The sequence below is a fragment of the Lissotriton vulgaris genome, chromosome 4_1 (genome assembly GCF_964263255.1).
Source record: "Lissotriton vulgaris chromosome 4_1, aLisVul1.2, whole genome shotgun sequence".
Lineage (NCBI taxonomy): Eukaryota > Metazoa > Chordata > Amphibia > Caudata > Salamandridae > Lissotriton > Lissotriton vulgaris.
In genome coordinates, this window is record NC_141691.1 from 1,030,467,114 (window position 1) to 1,030,484,817 (window position 17,704).

The 17,704-nt window shown below is 40.9% G+C and overlaps 1 protein-coding gene across 1 annotated transcript in view; it reads left to right on the forward strand.

The window, feature by feature from the left end:
• The window catches only part of SEMA5A (semaphorin 5A), a 1,998,383-nt gene that overhangs the window by 165,013 nt on the left and 1,815,666 nt on the right, over positions 1-17,704 (forward strand). Inside the window, exon 2 of the mRNA XM_086965275.1 lies at positions 12,915-12,976. The gene's annotated coding sequence lies outside the window, so the exon portion shown is untranslated. The remainder of the gene's footprint in view (positions 1-12,914; positions 12,977-17,704) is intronic.

A 17,704-nucleotide genomic window follows, 5' to 3' on the forward strand; every position in this document is an offset into this window, starting at 1 on the left:
GGCGGCTGAGGCAGGGCTGTGGTGGTCCCGCTGCCCGACTAGTAATAGTGCAGTTGGGAGACTGCCACTTCCCCGCGCCCCATGAGTCTAGTGGTCCGTGGACCTCCAGACTCTTAATCGGGTCTATATGTTTCTGACACTCAATTTCCCAATTTTAGGGATCAGATTTGAGGGTGGTAAACCAAGGCACCTATTTCATGTGGTCAGAAATAAATATAAATTTAGATTCAATCATTGTAAAAAAAAAAAAAAAAGGGGGATTCAAGGCACTGTTTCCGAACTGAGGGTCTCTTTTACGCTGTTTTGACGAAGGGCAGTGCCGCAAGGAATCTTGCGGCGCTGCCCTGCATCAAAAGAAACGGGCAGGAATGTGCTGTATCTATGAGATACAGCACATTCCTTACCTTTCCCCCAACACTTGTGCACAATGGCCTGCCATGCACCAACGCAGGCCCCTTTCAGCCATGGTGTAAGGATGTCTGCGTTGTAGGGGTGATTGTTCCTGTGCAGGAAGCGACACCTTCCAGCACAAAAACAATCCCAAGAGGTGTTTTCCTTTTACTATGTATGCTGTAGTATGCAGCACACATAGAAAGAGGAAAAAATGAGGAGAAATAGGGATATTTCTCCTCGTTGCGCCTCCCTAACACTACCTTTGGGAAGGCCTTAGAATCTGATGATTTCCCAGTTTTACAATTCCTCGTAAATCTGGGAATGCTTCAGATTCCATGGGTGTTGCATGGGAACACTCACAGCACCACCCATGGAACGCCCCTTTTATGCAGTGTTCTGCATGAAAGGGGCACATATTTATAAGGCCATGAAAAGCCACACAAAGTGACTGTGCTTGGGCTTTTAAATATGCTGCAGCACATTGCACCACCGGAGTGTCAAAAAAGTGATGCTCTGGCGGCTCAAAAGTGCTGCAAGGGGCCTCGTAAATGAGGCCTTGAAAACATTCCCATATCGCTAGATAACATTTGGTTCTCATTGGACATGGCGATGTGTGTACCAATATACTGTAATCAGCTAATCTAAAATCTTGTGTGTATCTTCCGACAAATATTAATTTTTTTATATGAACCTATAGGAATTGAACCAAGTTGTTTGGGATGAGTTGCGTCTTTTTGCAATTGATGCTGTTATGGCTAGATGTATGATGGTACAGAGAGTATGCATCAATGTTTGCATTTGCAACTGACTACTAACATCACGGTGGAAGGTGTTTCATTTCTTACAACCCATTTCGATGGTGCAGACTAATGTGAGCCTTTCTGTAAACCAGGCATACTACATAGTCCTCTTTTCGAGTCACCATCTGAAATCATGGGCTACCGGTTGATGTTCACATTAGTGTAGTGCCTAGCATGATTCATTTTTAGTACAATTAATATACAAGTAGGGTCAACAATCAGAGAAAAGGCAGAATGACTGGGCTAAGGCTTCCGGTTCTTCGAGTAAGCTTACAAGGCAGGTTTCATTTTCAGTTGAACATTTACCATACAGTCAGTAAGTGGCAGAGGTAAGTCATGAAGGCCAAAGCTATTCTCATGCAATGGAGTTTTACTTGAGTTTATTGGTGCAAGGGGACTCATGGAGGACCTAGCCCAAGAAGTCATCTTGAGCTAAACTCCATAACTCCCTCCCCCCATTCCCCTGGGCCAACATGTAGCAATTGTCGCTTGTTGATCTAGGCTTGTGCATCATTCAAAACTCCATTGATTGCGCCTCCTTTGTACTGTATTTGCCAATTGATCAACTACTTACTTTAGCTCAGTAGTCTTTCTTATTGTATAAGCATCCCTTCTTTTCAATCGGTGCAAGAGTGTCTTATTCAGAAAGAATAACATGGTAGTTAGCCTTGCCACAAGCAAATAAGAGAGAACATCTTTAGCAACATGAGGAAGAATGGAAATGGAACTATTTAACTTGACTCTGGTATCTTCTTCTGTGTGACGGTTCTTATAAGTGTTACAGAGTTATGAGTTAACCAAGATAGGAGTAGAGAGGATCAGAAAGTGTGGCATCTCTTGGAATTACGTTCCTGAAGTGCTGTAGAGTTTCTCATATTTCACAATCAGGCTGAAAAGGCGAACAAGATTCATTGAGCAGCAAGGTGACAATGCCAATGCCAAACCATTTTGTATTTTAGGTCTCTTGTGCTGGTCCTGGTGTAGCTGTGGCTCTATATTTCAAAGGATGTATTAAGCTTTATTGTTCAATTACTTAAAATCGTTACAATAGGCTATCTTTACAATAATCTATAAGAGGAAAAGTGTTAAAGTCCCGCACAAATTGCTGCAAACTATAAGACAAATAAAACATTAAAAACAGTTTATCCAAACTGGTAGTATAGTGCAAGTGCATAAAACTTAGTGGGGAGTTTTTTCAAAGTCTCTCTTGCTTGCTAGCCGGCTGGTTTCTTTTTTGTGACTCAATTTTCTGTGACAGTGCTGCCCGGATTGATTCTGTGAATTACTCTAACCACGCAACTGTTTCAAAGGAGAAATATGCTTACACAAGCAAGGATTCTGGTTTCCTGATTTATTGCATGGTCACTCTTTCCCTAAAAATGGCAGCTGTGTTCTAAATTTAGTATGAACACACAGCTCAAACATCAAGGCATTGTCGAATACAAACAGAAGTTTAACCCATTTACGGCGGTGAACATTCCACCGCGGTGTGGGTGTTCTAAAGGGTAGACGGGGCTGCGTCGGCCAACGGTCATGCGTAGCACCAGGGAGGTAGTGCTCGCGGGGGCCGTTGGCCGATGCAAGCACAGAAAGGGTTAAAGACGCAGGAGCAACGATTTATAGAATGTGAAGGTAGGAGTATATATCCCATTGGAGATAGAAAGTGGCAAAGCCCTTATGCCGAGGACCACCAAAGATTAGTGTGAGTCTTGACTGAGATGGAATTGTTGATCCTGAGAAGTACAGGAAATGCACGCAGGAATCATTACTTGACCCATGCACAGGAAAATTGAGCGAGGCAGGGTCCCGTGCGTCTAGTGCGTTATGGGTGACAGTTCACATGACTTTATGATTATCTAATTGCAGTGGACACCAAACATAGACACATGTTTTTCTTCAGTGTAAATCAGGGGATGCATTTCTTGACAGTTGAGTCCTCTGGTATGCTAGTGAGATAGTTACACAAGTACCACTGCCCCAATTCAGGAAGGACCTCAAGTCCTGGCTCTTCAACTGAACCACAGTGCATTGCGACTGATCTGCAGCCATCCCCCACCCCCACCCCACAGGTCCTCGAGTCCCTCGTGGGTGAGAAGTCGCGTGTTACAATGATTGATTGATTGAAGTACCAATGATTCTTTCAAGGGATAGGAGTGGTGATCCTTCCGTTTTGACTTCCAAAAGCAGTCAGCCCCTCACAATTGGAAGCAAAGAACTTGCTGAATTGCAGTTACATGCACCCACTTGTCATGTTTTTGCTCAAGGATAGCTCAACCTGGGTGAAATGTTGGACTTTCCCCTGGAAAGTTGAACTTTCTCTGAAAGAGCAACACTGGGGAAACTGGGATTATCATCTAGATTTTCCTACAAATCTCTAGAATCCCAGGTCTGGTCGACTGAACCTTTTCCCTGTCATAGAGGCGTAAAAGGAAGATTTTCTAATTCATAGCTCGAACATATTTTCAATCCAATTCAATAAGACTCAAAGGACCACTGACTATGAACTGAAGTTTTGAAGATTTATTACAAAGCCAATATTAATTGAATATACAAACATCTCAGCAAGAGATTCAGGAAATAGACTGGCACTAATACAAAGGTCATTCTACGCAAGAGTCTCAAACGACTCAGAATAAAGACCAAGGTTAATTCCAGAAGCATTAAGCATACCATTACTGACAATGTCGAAAGTCGGGACTGCATTTACAAAAAGGAAAAGAATCTGGTTAGACTGTCCCTACACTAACTCTAAGGTGACATCCCTAATTTACGGTTTACCCAGCAAGAATAAAGGTGTCAGCTGTGCAGACTACCTAAGAAGTACATTCACTTCCTAATAAGTCGCTTCAATTTCTGAGCTCGTTCTAAGATGCTCCTTGCTACACCCTACTCTGCTTCAAGTTCACCACAATCTACATCTTGCCTTTCCCAAGCCTAACTCCTAAACTGCTGTCTACCCTGTGGCCTCTGCTCCCGACTGCCTCTCCACCCTCGGGTGCTGTCCCTAATACAAAACCCCAAAAACAGTTGGCACGCCTTCAGATACGCCTCTCTGGCAGGTGTAGCTCCACGGACTTTGCCACTATGGCGTCTCTCCATAGAGCGTCCGTTGGAGTGTCCTTGGGTCCCAGGCACCTTCTCGGCTGAATGTTGCACTCCCAAATTCTTTGGAAGCATCTCTGCATTCGCGCCTACTATCCTAACTTCTAAACAATGGACTTTTGTACCTAACGAGCCTTGTGGCCTTGCACCTGCAAGCTAAAATACGTGAGACCATCCTTGCAACATTCGGAATTACAATTTTAATATTTGCTGAGGACAGCCTTTCCCAGGTGAGAGAAATCATTTCTTTCCGACTAAGGCTAACCAAGGGAAAAATACAGTTAGGCCTCTACTGGCTTCAGCATGTCCCAGGCCTTTGCACCTTTAAACAGATTTGTAACACAACATTACATTACATTTCATCACTTACAAATAAATTCTAAAAGGAATATCTTTCACATTAAACTCTGTTAATCCACTCGTTAATAAACACATATATAATTTCATTAAAGCACATCATTGTTAACACAACATTTCACATAAGATTTTCTACGTTACGCAACATCACATTTTCTAATTAAGGCACTACATTATTCTATGATTAATAAGCACACCACCCATATTGCACTGATCCCTGGCCTACCATTACATTTTTAAACTACATTAGCAAAGGTCTTCTAAATGTGTGGGTGCTGACAACTTGGGATTATAATGCACCCTACACAATTTCAAAATAACACAGCGCTCTCGCAACACTGTGGCTGGTCCTTCATGAGGACAGCAGCCAATTTGTGCATTTAGGAAGCGCTTTTTCAGACCTAGACAATCGCATGGGATCCTGATTCATGTCTAATAAAGATTTCAAACTATCATTTACTCGTGTCCGACCTCTCTTCTGATGAATGAATGTACCAGGGATGATTTTTGAAAATAAATACATCTCGTTGATTTCACTTACAACCGCCTCAGTATATACTATGAAATGGTGCAGTTCACTCGTTTGGAAAAAACGGAATGAAAGCCTCTGCCGCATTTTGGAATGAGGGGACATCCAAATATTGCACTGTAAAGTGGATTTCTCTTGTTAGGACTGTTAAAATAATATACGCTTGTAGTGTCAAGAGGGTGAAGTTGGCATGGTTTGTGCCCATACTTTTTAATTAGACATAAACAGTTCCCCTACTTGACCTTAAAAGACTACTGTCCTGGGCGGTTAATTCATAAATTTGGGACGTCCCGGGATGATTAATTCCTAAAGTTGAGACACCTCGGTTGAAGTGTATGAGAGGGATTCACCAGTGCTAAGTAGTCCAGGCATGGGATTTGGCAGCTAAGCAAGAAACAGGCCTTCAGACCTGGTAGAGTGCCTGCTCCCTGACAGAAATGTAGATGTGTGCAATTGGGTAATCTGCAACTGTAAAGGCTGCTTGGAAGGCAGAATTAGTTTTCATTGATGGCGTTTACTTGAAACTTATTGAGGACTAATATGTATTCTTTTTAAGTGGTATTGCAAGGGTGTTACCAGCTGACCTCTGGAATGCATGCTTTTAATAGACATTTCTAAGAAATAAATTGCACTTGGTTCATTTTATTACTAAATTCTATATTTTGGGAGCACTTTTTTTAAATCTTATACCTAAATCTTGTTTGTGCATCTTGTGGCAGCCTATCTTCTCCTGTGTGTAATGCAAGATTAAAATAATGGCTTACATATTCACAGATCTTTGTTACATACACAAACATGAGCAGTGATCACATTAATCAATAGAGGTTTCATAACGTAAAATAGTACACCTGCCACTGATTAGTGTAACTTGCATTTATTTTTCATTTAAGCTGTGCATTATTTTAATGGCAGTTACCTGAAGACGATAGACCAACAAAATAATATAAAATGTTTTGATTCTTCCACCACACTTGCTGGCCCTGAATCATTGCACTCAGGATCACATTGGTCATGCTTTTTTTTATGCATTCGGGCCATTGGTGTGGACTAGAGGAGATCTCCTCTCTCAGCTGATACCCACCTGGAGACATAATCAATAGGCAGATGTGAAGCTCTAAACATGCACAAGGACCTTCCATAAAGTGAGGACGGAGTCATTTGCTGTGAATTTGTGTTGAAGGTGTCTTTCAACTCGGGGAGGTGACAGCTCTTATTTGGGGGTTTCGAATTTTTTTGCCCCAGAAGTTCTTCTTTTTGCCCAAATTAAATTTACATTTGTCTCAAGAAAATTTAATTGACAGTTGGAGCGTGCTCTTGATTCTGACTTAAAACAGTTCTCTTTTTGTATTTGTAATGATAAACAAGTTCTGATTGATTCCCTTACTAGATATGTGTCTTTGTACAATATAATTTAGATATCAACACGGCTTCGGCCCAAATGCCTTTGTTTGGTGCAATATGCTCAATAATAAATTAAAACAATATTTGGCATAGTAAAAGTACAATTTTTGTGGGACTGTTTTTTCAAGACCATTCACATGTGCAGACTGGAACACACCGAAAAATGTAGATTTCTGAAAAAAAAGGGACTGCTAGCTCATGTTCAGAGAACACTTACCTTCAGTGCTTAATTTGAGCCGGAGGTTTCCGGTGCTTAGCACCGGCACCTAATTGTCAGCACCGGGGCTTATGTCAGTTTGCCACATGGTGATACTGTCTGGCTAATGTAGGTATTAGCACAACAACAGCTGTGTGTGATGGTTATTAGCTGTGTTTTTACTGTCATTGCCAGCTGGCAGGAGCAATGTGTACTGCAGGCTGCAATGGCCCCCCGACGAGAGCCCCAACACTTATTGGTTTACAAATTAAGCACTGAAGGAAGAGGCCTGAGGAATTGACGTTATGCAACCTTTGTATTCCCAGCCCTGCATTCTGCAGCCCCTGAGGTGGGCGCCTGGGAAATGCTTGGGCCCCTGTACTTTTTTTTTTTTTACAATTCAAGTATTGCAGGCTATTTTAGCTTGGATTCGTTCTTTTATTAGACTTGATGGAGTACTCCATATAAATATGATGGCATATTTAATCCCATTTGAGTGTTCTAATGTTGTAAATACGTGGCCAGATCTCAGACTTATTTTAACTATTTGAAGAATGCGACTAGGATTAAACTGAAGCGACCTGTCACATGTACTGTATATAAGGGATCCCTATTCACGATTGACAAGAGGCTGGCTGCTTATTTTCCCCAGCTGCCCATAGGAACTAGCCTCAAGTATGGTATCCTTTTCTAGGCACACCTCAGTGAGTAGTAAAAATCTTGTGCTTTGCTTGACTCCTGCAAATTGAATTAAATACATTTTAGTTTCCAATTCCTTGAATATTGAATCATATTTCATACTTTTTGTACTTGAGGCAGCAAAATGATCTGTTCTGTGCTGCCATAAAATGTAGCTAGGGAATATACCTAACAAAACCGAGGAACGGAATTTTCCATAATGAAAGTTCTTGCATAACATGGAAAAGACATCCAAGCCACAACTGAATTGCGGCAGCACAATTAGGCGTGTATAGCTTTCTGAAAGTGCCTAGTTTATAGATGCACGCATTCAGCATGTTTGCTCTTAAACCTGGCATGTTGCAATATAATCTCATTTAAAAAATTTACACATTGCTTTGCATTACTAATTCACTTAATTTGGGAGCAGTGCAGTGTCCCAGTTCATTAAGAAGTAAAGCCAGAGGGACAGATATATAGTGGCCTGATGCATATATTTTCCGTTCACAGAAGTGGTGGCATATTGCGCACCGACTATTTGTACAGGAAAAGGAGTTTCACTAACCAACCTATGTACTAAAAGGTCGGTTCACAAAATTCTAAATCGTAGTGGGTCACAATTCGACCTACCGCATTAATATACATAAGGCAGGCCAAAAATTGCGAACCACTACAATTGGCTAGAGTCACAGTTATGGTGGCTAACTGGGGTCTGGAGATCACCATATCTGTGATTGCTTTTAAATAAAGCCATCTTTTCTTTTTTTTTCTCCCCATAAATGCAGCTCATTTTCTCTGAAAGGAAAACAGGAAGTGTTTTAAAAAATAATTGTTAAACTAATTTATTTTAGGAGTCGGCCATGGTCCTATGGAAAATGCCTGATCCTAAAAAGCGTTTTTATCAACATTTTCCCTGTGAAAGGCTCACCATTAAATTTTAATTGCTGGTAAAATGTTAATGTTTTGCAACTGAATTTCGGTCACTAAACATTAATACGTACGCTTAGAAGTCAGAATTTAGAAGGGACGCCATTAAAATGTCCCTTCTAAATAGTGATTCCTTAATATTTTCTTAACCCATTTAATGATTTGGAAAGCCTTTTCCAAATCATTAATTGCGTGTAATAAATTACAAAAAGTGTTTTAGCAGTCACAAACCCTCAGATTTACCGAATCTGAGAGTTTGCAACCCTTAAAACACTTTGTACATCAAGCCTATAGATACAGTGAATTTTAACATGGCGTCTTTCAGTCAGATTCACTGTTTAACACCATCAATGCTAGAGGTATTTTCCCAAGGTGCTGCATTCCCTTCATTCCCATTGTTCATGACAAGCTCAGGAACACTGTACTGCATGACGAGCTGAGCTCGTCATGAGCATGGAAGGGGTTAATTTTATAATGGGAAAAAACAAAAGAATTGATGTTGGTATGTGTCTAAATTCAATGTTGGTTAATGTGTATTTTTAGTTTATAGACTTGTACATTTTAATAGTGCTTCAGCCATCTAACCAGGCTCCTGTTTTCCAGAATATAAAAAATTGTAATTGTAATTGCATTTAAATGGCGCTTACTTCCCCAAATAAGGCATCAAAGTGCTTTTTAGCGAGCCGCACGCTACTCTGGAACCCAAAAAAGATTAGTGGTGAATTAGTATAGAAAAATAGGAAATGAATTTGAGTGGTGGACATGTGAGTCTTTTAGTTGGTGTGAAAAGTATAGTGGAGAAATAGAAGAGGAAAGTGTCTAGAAAGTGTTTATTTGGAGATCATAGCAGCAGGAGTAGGTTTGGGATGAGTAGAGGGGGGCAGAAGAGTCAGAGGGTAGGGCTTAGAAATGCTTGTTTAGGAGATCTGTATTTGAAAAGAGGTTTGAGAGGATCAAGGAAGGGTAGAGGAGGGAAGAGTCTAGAAAGAGGTTATTTTGGGGCTCATAGTAGTCAGAGAGTGTAGATAGAGGATATATTGAAAGTGGTATAATAAAAAATAAAAAGTTCATACATACATATACATACAAATAAGGGCATTCAGTCAGTCTTCTCCAATTGGTCTGTTCCAGTATCATTCACATTTTGTTTCCACCCACCACAGTACACACCAAGGGGCAATGGGTTAATTCACTTTTTCAGTGGCTATCTTGCACTATGAGTAACAGCATTTGCTTGATTACACGTGTACTGCATCTGAAATGGGTGTCCTTTATCTTTTGTTTCTTTACATGCATATACCTGCCACCTTTTTACTACACCATCTTTACTTTTAAGCTTTTGATTTGTATTGCATATGATTGCACAAGAAAATCATGAAATAAAAAAATGGTAGGCTTTCCGAGGCCCAATTTATGGGCTTTCCCAATGCTTGTTTTGGGTCTTGAGCTGGAGACATTTGGTGCTTTCTCCCATTAAACTGTGGCCAGTTAGCAAACCTGTGCAAAATGGACTTTGAACAAGACACAGGTGCTATTACAGACGATATTCTGTACACCCCCTGTCAAGATAATAAATACGCCAGTGACATAGCCCTCTACCTCATCCCACCAGTGATACATAAAGTCAGGCCGGAAGAAATGCATGGGAAAACATACAATGATTGTAGTGCACTCTGCACATGGAACCTAAGCTAGGTGTCCTTTCCAAGGTGCCCTTGAGTTCCCTCCTTAGGTAATAAACATGCACTTTCTTCATCACCGTTGTAGGCATTGGGAGCTTGTTTTGATCTTCAAGCAAGACACACTGACACTCTTTAGAATATGTCCCAGTGCATTCCCAGGGCATGCCGGCCTTTCATATTTCCATACCCTTTTAAGTTTTGTGCATGCGACAGTGAAACGATGCTTATGTCTTGCACATAATTAAACCACTGTAGGGTATTGAATAGGAGCACTCTATTGTCTGGCTTTCCGAGTCCCTCCTACACCTTCCTCTTTTTAATATACTACAAGTCAGTACAATTTCTGAATTGGGAATGGATGCAGGCCAGACTCAGTGAACCAAAGGATGATTTTCAACCACCGTAGAGTACCAATCCACAGTCCATAGTGTAAATGGCAACCAACTGTGAAGCAACTGGGGGGTCGCACTAGTTTTGTGTGATGCTTTTCCTACAGCGCCTCTCATACAATGAAAAAAGAAGCAACCCCACCCAACCCCGTTCATTAGATGTTGGAGGGACACAGTGCCGCCAACTGCTACTGAAGGAACTCGTGTTCCTCCTCAGAGGTTTGTGGACATATTACTGGAGGAAAGTAGATATGGCCAGTGCTTTAAATGGAAAAATAGAAGTGCAGGTACTCTGGACCAGAAAACCTGCCTGTTTCTGAGAAGTGCTGGTACTCTTCCATGAAAAGTATTACGTCACTCTTGAGAAGTGCCAGTCCTCTCCCTCTCAAAATAAAAAAGTGCTGGTACTCCTTACCGGACAGTACCGGCCCATTTAAAGCACTGGATATGGCCCAGTACTAGTGTGGGTACCTACGTCAGGCCTCCACCCAGCCAGACTTTGGTTAAAGCCCAGTAGTATCCCAAGGGAGAGTTAGGACTGATATCTGCTGTCAACAAGCTGGAGGGAAGCTATCATGAAATACATTTAGGACATCTGGGCATGCATAGGGCTGCGATGGGAAAAATGCATCCCTGTGGCATTCGGCAAAATGAACGTTCTTTCCCACTACCGACGGCATCAGAGGATGTCTTCCCTCCAACCTAATACCAGACAAGAAAGACTGATAGGCTGGTCAGCTTAGATGCTGGAAATCTATGTTCATAAGCAAACTTTCAGGTTAGTTCCTGTCACAAGGGCAATAGGAAATGTAAAGAAAGATATACGCAAAGTTAACTGAATCTCTATGACAGTTTCAATTCATTTAAACTTGTACGTAAAAAAGACATTACGTTGTTGCGGCGAATACTTAAATGGATTAACACCATTTGCCACATCTAAATAAATAAATAAATTGAGTTAAAACCAGGGCAATATTAGAGGGCAGAGCCATTCATGTACAAGCTTCACCAGTTTCATTTAACCCCCAAAAAGCTTTTCTTACTGATCGGCCTAGCTCACTCTTTTTACATGAGTGCTCACAATGCTCTTACAATCCCCTGTGTCATTGTGACTGAGTTTAGCAAATATTATGGGCCAGATTTACAAGCCCCTTGCGCCACTTTTCCTATGTTAAAAATGGCGCAAAAGTGGCATAAGGGGCTTGTAAATCTGCCCCTATGAGTTTACCACTTTTTTGCATAACATTCACATCATTGCACAGGTGAACGGAGCATTTAACTATAATATGCTGAAAATGCTGTGCACTTTTATATGCAGAGCAATATTGAGTGTCCTATTTAACATGCCCACAGTATACTCTTCGAGAGGGCAGCCTGTGCTGAAGTAGGCCTCCCTGGCCGAACAACATTGCAGTAGTGAGATTTCCACATTACTTTATATCAGGGTTATATAAGTCTTATGCGACTGGATCTTCTTATAGAGTTGGCCTGGCTTAATGGTTTTGATGATTGAACTCAAGTATGGGAATTAATCAATTTCGGGCATCCTTCTCTCAACCTCGCCTGGTCAGTGCTCACTTTTGGAATAGCCTTCGGTCTGCGTTTTGTCTTCTTTACATCTGCTGGGATTATGCCAGTTTGCCGTACACACTGGCACATACATGCAGATGCAAGCAGACATTCAGGCCAAGCATATGCACATGGCTGTACAGACACGCATGCAGACAAGTGAATTCACCAGGTGGTAGTTGTACCCTGCAGTGCAACGCTCTTCCACACAGGCCAAGTGCCGCTGTGGGGGCATCAGTACAGACACCCCTTAAACATAGAACATTGGGGCACCGCTGCCAACTGCAAGCCATGCCTCACTCACACAGTGAAAGATCAGACCCAGCATGGGCAGCGAAAGTGCAAATGTCACTCAAACACAAAAGAAACAGCCTGAGTGGAAGTCAGGATAGTTTCACTGCATACAAATCAAATGCAGTCAGCATCCCTTGCACACGCAAAACAGTAAAGGCACAAACCATACACCTTCTTTCACACGTGGGACAGCTACAATGAGGGTGCCACAGTGCATCCTCCTGCCTCACACATAAAGAGGGTACAACATGAGTCCAGGCTCAGCCTCACCCCACTTGGTTCCTCTTGCCTTTACTCATCCTCCATTGTTCCCTAATGATGTGTCTTTCCTCTTTTTAGCTCTAAGCACAGTCTTCAAATCCTAGGAATTAACTGTTTCCTTTCAACACACAGTACTTTAAATTCATTGTTTTTTCTGGTGAGTGTGATGCAAATATTGCTGTCATAAGGTTGTTTGATGTAAATAATGTCACTTTGAGTCCACTGCTAACGCTTCTCTGGGTTCATACATTTTTTCGTGATTGCAAACATATGTCTCCTGTCTACCTTGTAAATTCCACTCTGAATTCAAGAAACCTGTATTTTGATATTTTGCAGATGCCTACTACGCAAGATGTTATACTTCAGCGTGCAGAGCAAAGGAGCTAGACTTTGAGCAGGTAAGGTAAATCATGTCTCCCTGAGGGTTACTGTCATGCGAAGACGTCTCTGGAACGAATTTCTGTGCTTGTAGGGTTTTAGGATTTCGACGAGTGTCTCAAAGGTCGCGTGCTAATGGCCCATTAAGAGCAGATACGGACCCGCTATCCAGGCTTCCTTCGACGAAACTGGAGGCGCTCGAGTTCAAACCATACATTATAGTAAAAGGGGCGAAACAGAAACATGTGTAACAGTTTACAAACGTAGAGGTCGTCCATTACCGCCTTCCGATCAGCACTTGTTTCACGATGAGTGTCTCGCGGGAAAGCGTTTCCCAGGGCACGTGCTCCAAGCTCCATGTGACACTGATTAGCTGACTAGCTCGAGCTAAGACCCCTTGCCATAAACATGCCTTTCCCAGTCCATTATCGAACCGCTGGGAATTCGGGCACTCTTTTACCAGAAGACCTCGCCTTATTTCCTATAAAAAGTGCTTTATTTTCAAAACAGAAAAAATTAACGTTTGTGGTGGATTCTGTACGCATGCTGTTAAAGTGGCGTCTTGGATTTCGTTGCCTTGCTACGCCAAATGTTTACTTTGCTGGTATATTTGAAAAAGAGGGGAAGTGCATTAGCGTAACCCCTCGAACATTCCAGATGCAGAATGATCAGGATCGCATTTGAGAGATCCCTAGAAAATCACATGCAAAGTAGGTTTTACTGCAAATCTGAAGATTCATCTGGCCCAATGGAGTCCGTTGCATTGGTCCTAGCCATTGGTAAGCGGGAACTATCAGTTTATGTCGAAATTTCAAAAACCTATGCAAACTTATCCAGTCCTTGTTTTCCATAGCTGGTAAATACTATCAACCGTGTGTGGTGCTCACTGGGTATGGTAAATACCTACAACTCGGAGTTTTCCTCTGGAAAATAAGTAATTGCATGCATAAATAGTGTTTTTGTAACCACTTGTTTTCAAATTGCATGGTTGTGGTGTTCACTGCATTAACTGTGACGTAGTTTGTACAGGAATTGGAATTGCCCCACCCAACTGGAATCACGGCCAGAGTGTACAGATTACCAGTGGTCAATAACAGGGGTGCAGTGTTGGGCTGGAATTTTGGGCAGTTTGGACCTGCCAAATGAGTTAGCTTGAATGGGCTTGTGTGTTTTTTAGTCCGGTTATGACCAACAGGATTTATAAACTGACCTACACACTAGCCCTTTCAAGTTCGCCCACCCAGCAGTGCCAGACTGCTCAAAGTTCCGGTCCAACACTACAAAGGTGTGCAAAATGATACATTTCACCTTTGAATTTTTTTTTTAAGATTACTGATTTTAGAACTTCAAAACTTTTGTTCCATTGCTTGCGAGTGAAAATTCCCTCAAGATGTGTGCAAAATATTTTTTCTACAGTAATATTCTCCTACTTACTGCATGTTAATTTTTGTGTGAGTTGTTTCCCTCAAAAAATACTTTTGCTGGGTTTGATTTTTTTTCTTTCCCGTATTGTTTTTAAATCTTTCATACCTGCATGAACTCTGTTTAGCTTGCAAAGTTTTGAAAAAACTTATCAGGGATCCAGAGGCGGACTTTTGAAATGTTGCACCCACTACTTTAGGATTATGATTTACAATGACGCATCCAGTTGTGTGGTTTTATTGTGTGCACAGGAATGACCATGCTGTTCCGAGTTTTACTTTGGAGAACAGGGAACTGTGTGAAAATAACTGATTGCACATCCATATATGTATACAGCCCAAGATATTCCAGCATGTTTTCTATAGACATAGTCTGTTAGACTTTACTTTCTGAAATGTGCCAGGAGAAAATCCACATACCACTGAATGGGATGGAAACTACCATTTCCTTCCAATTCGGAACATGAGTATGCTACTAGATTCACAGATTTTTGTCCATTAATGCTGATGACTTCATAACAAACAGGCAGTTCAGTAAAGTTAAAATACCCACATGTTCAGCGACTTAAGTTTCTAAATATTATCCTGGCATGATATGACATAGGAATGAGTTTCTTCCCTGTCACCATATTTGTGTAGAACGTAAATTGCAGACGTAAGCTGAAAGGATTAAAAGTACTCTGGGCGTAGGTTTGACCATTGGTCTACATTATGCTGGCTGTTGCGGTCAAGAACATCCCTTTTGTTTTAATGTAGTAACCTATATAGCTATAGTAATCAGAGTCATATATTTCTCTTTTTTACAATTTCTTATTTTGTTCAGTTATAAAAAAACAAGTATCCACAACGGAGACTGCCACATAGTTTCATTGCATTTCAGAGAAGAAGAAAACCATTTTTATATAGTATTCCACAGAAAAAAAAATCTTTTTTTTTGTTTTACCGAGTAACAATCAGGTTGTTAACAATAAAAGCACATGTCACTTACAGCTAATGATGACAAACAACTTGTAAAATCATCCAGCATGCATTAGCACTCTACACTATGCAATACTCTGACATTTCTCAGGCTTTGTAAGCATTCTCTGGATTTGTTGACTAATGTCTTGGAGCAATACTAGCTGGAGAGCCCGGGTTGTGGTCCGCCACGCAGGTACTTAGAGGCGTCCAACTATTTAAGGTGTGGCAGTGTGCTGAAGAAAGCTCACATAGGTTTCCCCCACCTCATTACAAAATAAAAGTTCCTCCACTGGTACCAATTATCTGGAACTTAAAAATGGGTTAAAGTCCCTGCCAATTGGGGATACTAATTCACATGTATCAGTTTTAGGAAGAGAACACTGGCACGGGGCCTGGTTAGCAGGACCCAGTACACTTTCAGAGTCATAACCTTCAGAACTGGAGCAGAAAGTGGCGGCTGACGATACAAAAAGGACAATATCCTACAGAGGAGCATGGAAAAGAAAGTGCCAGGTGGTAGTGAGGAATGATGATATGCACACCTCGGAAATGTGTTTTTTCCTGTCAAATTGCGTTCCAAGATTATTTGGGCTATTTATTAAAACTGATTACCTTGCAGGTTTTTTTTAATGCACATTCTTGCCCCAATATTTTCCATGTTTTTTTGAGAGGCAAACCCAAACACTTCTCTGCAGTATCAAACATGTTTACAACCACCACAGAAGTTTTGGAATAATTTGGGTACCCTCTGGCCAGCCTGTAAAACCTATTGTTATTTTAGCAAATATAGTTGGAAAAATGTACAGTACAAAGCACTGTTGAGCCCATTTGTCAATATTTCTCCAAAATGTTTTTCATTGAAGAACCTACCCTTGCTCTCTCATAAGTTCAAATGGAGTGGACTGGTCTTGCTGGCTGTGTTCATTCATTTCCAGTTCATCCCTGTGCACAGCGACTGATTTATAAATAGCTAATGTGTATAAAAATGTAGGAAACACCAAATGTAGGAACGCATTCGCGCGCCAATCCGTTGCACTGCATCAATGCCTTATGGCACATTATCCTTCAGTTATACCATCATTTTTTTCTTCGACTTGTTTCTCAGTAAATTTGATTATGTTTATCTTCACATTGTTTCATACTTCTCACTCGAAATAATCATGCCATTTTTTCCAGGTTTCTAGTGTTTCCACCACGTCCATCCGAACTTTACAGAGAAAACACGACTAGGGCATGTTGTATTCAGGACAGAGTTTATTTTTGTATAAAAAACCCAATGCATTTCGTGCAAAATGTAGGCACACAGTTTATAATCTGAATTGTGGATTATGTTTCAAAAGTCTGTGTTAATTGACAACACACCCTTAAATACCCCCCCTTTTTTACGGATTCTTTAAAATTAATGGAGCACATTTACAGAAGTCGCAAAAAGGTCTGTTTTTGAACTAATATCGGATTCTATGCCAAATATGATGTACAACTCTATAGTGTTTGTGTGCTTATTGTGGGAAGACACTTCCTAGAGAAATGCATTAATACATTTCTGTTTAGATTTCCCTACAAATTATAGCCCCCATCTAAGAATTATTATTTTTATTTGGTCAAACTTTATTTATAAAACCTTTACTGCAGATTGCCTAGGGATGCAAAGTTATACAACACAGACGATTTACTTTCATAATGTGAGATGTATGTAAATTTCTCTGGAGAGCTTTCTTTTTGCCACATGCGTGCTATATTTTTGTTTTCATTTTACCTGCTTGAACTGGAGGGGAAAGTACAAATGGTCTTGCTGGATTCTGATTCATTAAATCTCGGTGGGCTGTTGCAGATTTTGGAAGTGCACACTTATACAAAGAGTATTGCACAGCCGTGCAAAATATACTAGATGAACACTTACTTTCTTTTTGAGATGTTCTATCTCAAGTTTCGATAATACTCCCCAATTTCAGTTCTTATTTGTTCTTCGTCAATATCTACCATCAATCTTGTATTGTACCTTTTAGTAGAGGCTTGGAAGCAATACTTACTGACATAGACTGAGTCCTGTTCGACACACTGATGCTCCATTGGATTGAAGGCATCAGCAGCTGAGCTGAATATCATTACCATTTCAAAGTGCAGTATGAATATCCTTTTTGTTACTCTAGCCTTTTAAGCTTTCCACTGTGCACACCTGTTACTTATTCCAGAAAATGAATGCCTGACCTTAAGTGCCCCAAGACATATCTTTTTAGAAACCAGATTTAAAAGGATTAAAGCTAGTAGAAAATAAAGATTTGCAGTAGCATAAAGTGGCCAACCAATAAAAATTAAGTTGCTATACATTATCACCCAGTTGAGCAAATAGCATCTTTTTTTATTGCC